This window comes from Humulus lupulus, chromosome X (assembly GCF_963169125.1).
Source record: "Humulus lupulus chromosome X, drHumLupu1.1, whole genome shotgun sequence".
Lineage (NCBI taxonomy): Eukaryota > Viridiplantae > Streptophyta > Magnoliopsida > Rosales > Cannabaceae > Humulus > Humulus lupulus.
The window spans coordinates 124,537,194-124,543,343 of NC_084802.1; positions in this window are offsets into that span (position 1 = coordinate 124,537,194).

Genomic DNA, 6,150 nt, shown 5'->3' on the forward strand with positions numbered 1-6,150 from the left:
TTCTATTTATCTCATTATTTCCTGCTCGCTTGGCCCTCACCCTTTTGCTTTCTTGTTAGATGCCGCAAAACTCGGGTAAGTGGTGGGGGTCAAAGCTCACGATTCCTTATTCACCAGTAGCTCCAAGCCCGGAGTCTCCTTTTACTCGGGACTAGCGCTTGATTCGGGAGCACGAACTGAGGCGTGAGCAAGAGGACATTCGAGACCACTTCCGACGTCAGATAGACGAGGTCGAAGAAGGGAAAAGGAAAAAACTAAAGGTCACCCTTTATCCCAATTCGGACACCGAGCCAATGCCAATTCCTCTCGACCCTACGCTCAAAGTGACCATCGCCTTCAAGCCGGGAGATCTTCAATTTTCACTGATGGGGGAACCTTCCACCTCACAGCCGAGGAGAGAATTCTTCGTGGCTGAGCACTATTGGAGCTCGGTCACATCGCTTGGTCAGATAACTGACATTCTGGACTTTCACGGCTTAGGACTGTCGGGCTCGCTGAGGTGTCGAGCTCTGACCTCCCACGAGCGAAGTTGTTGTGCTCCAAGAGATGGAAATCCTATTAGCAAGCTGAGATACACGGCTTGGAGCCAGGAACACATGAAAGCAGGGGAAGTCCTGCCCTTGAAATCTTTTTTCAAGGACTTCACTGACTTCGTTGGGCTCACTCCCTTCCAACTCATACAGGGTTTGATCAGCCCTGAGGTCGCTCTACCATGAGCTAAAGTGGGTCAGACATTCACCAGAAGAGATTTTGTATCTCTTTTGCCTGAAAAGCAATCCCTCCTGAGCTCGGGGAGGAGATGGCTTCTACTATCTCTTGAGCTATCCCAAGGAGAAAAAGCTGTTTGAGGATCTTCCCAACCATCCTCCTGATTTCAATAAGGCCTTCTTCTGGACAGATGGCCTAGCTCTGTCAAGATATTACTCGTTCAAACGAATTCGTAAGTATCTCAACTTCTTTCTTTTTTGTGCTCGAATTTTGCTTAGGCTCGTATTTAGTTAAAATATGTTTTCTTCCAGCCAACTACCACCGCCCTACTCCCACCAAGGATATGAAAGAGCATAGAGAGGCTCTGCTTCAACTCCCCTATGGAAGGAGGTCCCTTTCCTATCTCGTGCATGAAGACAAGCTCCGGGCATGCGGCCTTTTGGGGGAGGATCAGTCTACGTCTAACTGGTCCAATAAGAAGTACGACCAGTGGAAGCTCGTGCCTCTTCCAACCGGCAACCTTCCTCCGAGGATAAATGCAAGGCCTCCACCTCCAGCTCAGCGTCGCAGGAGTCCACAATCGGGAAATGAGGCCAACAATGAGGCCTCGAGCTCGGGCTCGGATGAGAGAGGTACAGTCATCCTTAGCTCTGATTTGTGGTCTCCCTCACTACTAAAACATAAACCCGATATATTAATATTTCGTGAGGACGATAGGAACCATTTCTATGTATGTTCTTGGGTAGATGAGAGGGTACATAGATTCAACAGTTGGCTCAGGAAATACGACACCATGTATAGCCTGAATGAAGTATGGGACGGAGTAGTCATTCAATATGGGACTAATGACTATAGGGACCTTTTGAGGTTGACTTCCACCTATAGGGAAGGCACTCCCCCCGCCTCTTCTGAAGATGAGGGAATTTCGTGGTCGCCTAGCTCAAGCTCGGGGGAGAGTTCTAGTTAGGTTTCTCTCCACTTGTATTTTCAGTCCTTGTCTGTTTACATCATGCCAACTTATTTTGTTTTGGGATATCTCATAATGTGATGTGAATGTACAGGTGAGATGGACTCCGACCTTGACAATGTACTGGCCAGCGGAGGAGCTCAAAGGAGTAAACGCCCGAGGGGGTCACGGAAACAGATCGGCCTGCTAAGGTCCTTAAGAGGACCGAGAAGACGCCTCCTCCCCCGGCTCCGGTCGCTCCGAGCCCTGTTTCGAGTCCACCTGCTCAGGCCGAGACGTCCTCTTCGACCTTACCTCCTGCTCCTCCTATAATCCAGGTCCATTCCACACTTGGCCCACCTCCGAAGAAACCCTCAGCCTCAAGAACACAGTTGCTTTCGGTTTCTACTCACGTCAATGAGTATGTGATCGACAACGCAGCTGGACCCCATGGAGCTACGCTAGGCTCGAAGGTTCTATCTCGGGTGGGCCAGAGTTTTGGTAGCTTTGACGCCTCTCACTGGTAGTTCTTGAAAAATGCTCGAGATTGCAACACTCTTTACGAGAAGAGCATTGAGCTTACTATTGCGGTAACCTTTCTTCTCTTGCTTCTAGCTGTATTTATACTTGGTTCATATGCTGATTTGATTTCTTCGTATGCCAGACTCTTGCTGTCTTTGCTCAACTTAATTACAAGTGGAACAACGAGGTCCACACGAGTATGTCTTTTGCTCAGGAGGCAAAGGATCCCAACTCAAACTGAGTGACGAGCTCAAGGCCACAAAGGCAAAGGTGGAGGCAGGAGCTGAGGAGCTAAAGGCCAAGACATCTGAGCTTGAAAAGATGAATGCCCGGCTCGCGGAGCTTGAGAAGGAGAATGCTCAGGCCAAGGAGATCAATACCAAGCTTGAAGAAGAGAAGGTTGCCACTTTCGAGATCATGGAGGGTGAAAAGGTTCGTCTTCTTGAAGAGTTTAAGGAGAAGAAGGATCGGGCAGTCGACATGGCCATGTACAGAATCTGGGCCACCAATGTCGACCTCGACACCAGCTTCTTAGGGCCTCTTGAAGCAAAACTTGTGGCTAAATGGCAAGCTCGGCTTGATGAGGAGGAGGCTGCTCAGGATAAGGCAGAGGGAGCCAGGGGTAATGCCGATGCTGAGAAGGCCAAGGAAGATGCTGAGAAGGCCAAGGAGATCGCTCCTTCTTCTTAAATCTTGCCTCGGAGCTGCGTCCCTCTGAATTTCTTGTAACAATTTTTTATGTTTGATTTTTATTTTTTATTCCCCCGGGGCCAAGACAATTTTACAGCTCGTGAAAGAGCTACCTTTTATGATATTTGAGATACCATTTTTTTTTTACTTTATTTTAATACATTTGTTTTACATTTCTTGGGTTGAAATATTTTGCACATTTTATATTAAAGTGCCATATATGCCTGTTTATTCATACAAACATAGTTTAGATTTAAGCTCGAGATTCAATGCATTCATGCACAGTTTGCTCGAAATATCCGCTTCCGATCTCGTTATTTTATCAAGGTCGGCGATTACTTTTACCATGCACCCGAAAGTACTTATATGGTGTGTAATGCAAACGGTTTAGTTATATCTTACTTTTTTAGTTACTTTTTCTCATCCTTGGGTAGCTCCCCGAGGTTATGAGATCGAAACTATCGTTTTGCAAGATACTCCAGCCACGATCTCGACTTCAATGCGAAGTGGGTTTATGCTCCAACTTACCGTCGATTAGTTTTAGCTGGTTTGTTCCAAACCTATTAAGGTCGTGCTTGGTTTGTAATCCATTCACTTATATTATTCATCTAGTTTGCATATTTGGTTATATCCAAACATTTTTATGTTTTTGATAGTTCGGTTATATCCAAACTATCTTAGCTCGTGCATTTGGTTATATCCAAACACTTGTATGTTTTTGATAGTTTGGTTATATCCAAACTATCTTAGTTCGCGCATTTGGTCATATCCAAACACTTGTATGTTTTTGATAGTTGGGTTATATCAAAACTATCTTAGTTCGCGCATTTGGTTATATCCAAACACTTGTATATTTTTCGTATATGCTATTTTATACTTTCAAGCTGATGGTATATGTACCACTAATGCCCCCTTAATATCCTATGAATGTGATCATAGGTTATTTAATTAAGAGAGATTGCAAAAAATACAGCATATTAAAATGAAACCAAACTTTATTCGAATAATCCAAAAATAGAAAAATAGTACAGACAAACAAGCATGGTTATAAGCGACATCCTTCCTACACTATTGATAGTAAGGTTGTAGGTGTTCGCCATTCCATGCTCGTGGGACCAAACTTCCATTCAATCTTGCCAACTTATATACGCCGGGTCGGATGACTGATTCTATCTAATAAGGTCCTTCCTAATTTGGCCCGAGCACACCAGCTGCTGGATCCCGTGTTGCCAAGAATACACGCCTCAGCACCGAATCTCCTACACTGAATTTTCTATCTCGAACTTTTTTGCTGAAGTACCGGGTAGCTCATTGTTGGTATGCAGCATTTTTTAGCTGAGCTTCATTTCTTCTTTCTTCGATCAGGCCCAGAGTTTCTTCAAGCTGGGATTGGTTCGAGGTTTGGTCATAAGCGAGGGCTCGAATTGTGGGAATTTCGACCTCGATTGGTACATAGCCTCGCAACCATACGCCAAAGAAAATAGGGTATGTCCTGTTGATATACGGGTCGTGGTCCTATATGCCCATAGAACTTGGGGCAATTCTTCGGGCCATCTTCCTTTAGCTTCTTCCAACTTTTTCTTTAGCGAACTCTTTAGGGACTTGTTTATAGCTTCGACCTGGCCATTCGCCTGGGGATGGGCCACCGCTGAGAAGCTCTTTATTATCCAATTTTTTTCACAAAAGTTGGTAAATAGATCGCTATCAAATTGAGTACCGTTATCGGACATAATCTTCCTTGGCATCCCATATCAGCATATGATGTTCTTTACTAAGAAGTCAAGGACTTTCTTCGAGGTTATCGTCGCCAAGGTCTCGGCTTCGGTCCACTTTGTGAAGTAATCTACGGAGACTACTGCATATTTCACTCTGCCTTTGCCAGTCGGCAATGAGCCTATGAGGTCAATTCCCCAGACCGCAAATGGCCAGGGGGAGGTCATCATAGTTAGCTCGAAGGGTGGAGCTCAAGGAATTGTGGTGAACCGTTGGCACTTATCGCACCTCTTGACGTAGTCGAACGAATATGCTTTGATGGTAGGCCAAAAGTACCCCTGTCGTATGATCTTCTTGGATAGGCTATGCCCCCCAGTATGGTCTCTACAGAACCCTTCATGAATTTCTTCTAAGATTTTCTTAGCTTCGGGTGGGGACACACATCGGAGTAGCGGCATGGAATATCCTCTTCTATACAACTTTCCATCTATAATGGTATACCTGGGGATCTGATACATCAGTTTTCGAGCCTTGGTCCGTTCTTCTGGGAGAATGCCGGTCTCAAGGTATTCAACTATCGGAGTCATCCAGGTTGGCTCGGAATTGATCATGCAAACATCCTCCTACTCAGGCTCTTGAATACTGGGTGTCGCAAGGTGTTCGATTGGCACGACATTCAGCTCGTCAGTCTTGGTAGAGGTCGCAAGCCTGGCTAAGTCGTCTGCATTCGAGTTTTGCTCTCGGGGGACTTGTTCTATCGCATTAAACTCGAAATGCCCCAGTGCTGATTTTGCCTTTTCTAAATATTCCACCATTCTCGTACCACAAGCCTGGTACTCTCCTAAAATTTGATTGACCACCAGCTGGGAGTCACTATAGCAATGTATCGCTTTGGCTTTGAGTTCCTTGGCTATTTGGAGTCTTGCCAGTAGGGCCTCGTACTCGGCTTCGTTATTTGACGCGTCGAAGTCCAATCTCAGGGCAGAGTGAAATCGGGTTCCTACTGGGGTGATCAAAATTATACCTGTCCCTGATCCATGCTCATTGGAAGACCCGTCAACGTAAAGTTTCCATAGCTCGCGGGCCGGGGTTATAACTTCATCGTTGGTCACACCAGTGCATTCCACTATGAAGTCCGCCAAGGCCTATCCTCTTATGGTCGTCCTAGGATGATAAGTGATCTCGAATTGTCCGAGTTCAACTGCCCATTTGAGTAGTCGACCTGAGGATTCTGGCTTGGACAAGACTTGTCTTAGTGGTTGATCGATCAGTACATGGATGGGGTGCGCCTGAAAATAGGGTCGAAGCTTTCGGGATGAGTGGATTAGGCTGAAAGCTAACTTCTCCATCAAGGGATATCTCGATTCTTCCTCTGGTAACCTTTTACTGACATAATACACATGCCTTTGCACTTTTTGTTCTTCTCGCATGAGTACCGTGCTTATGGCGTGCTCGGTCGTAGCAAGGTATAGGTATAGAACTTCTCCCGTGATGGGTTTTGACAAGATGGGAGGTTCTGTGAGGTGTTTCTTGAGCTCTTGAAAAGCCAACTCGCATTCCTCCGTCCATTC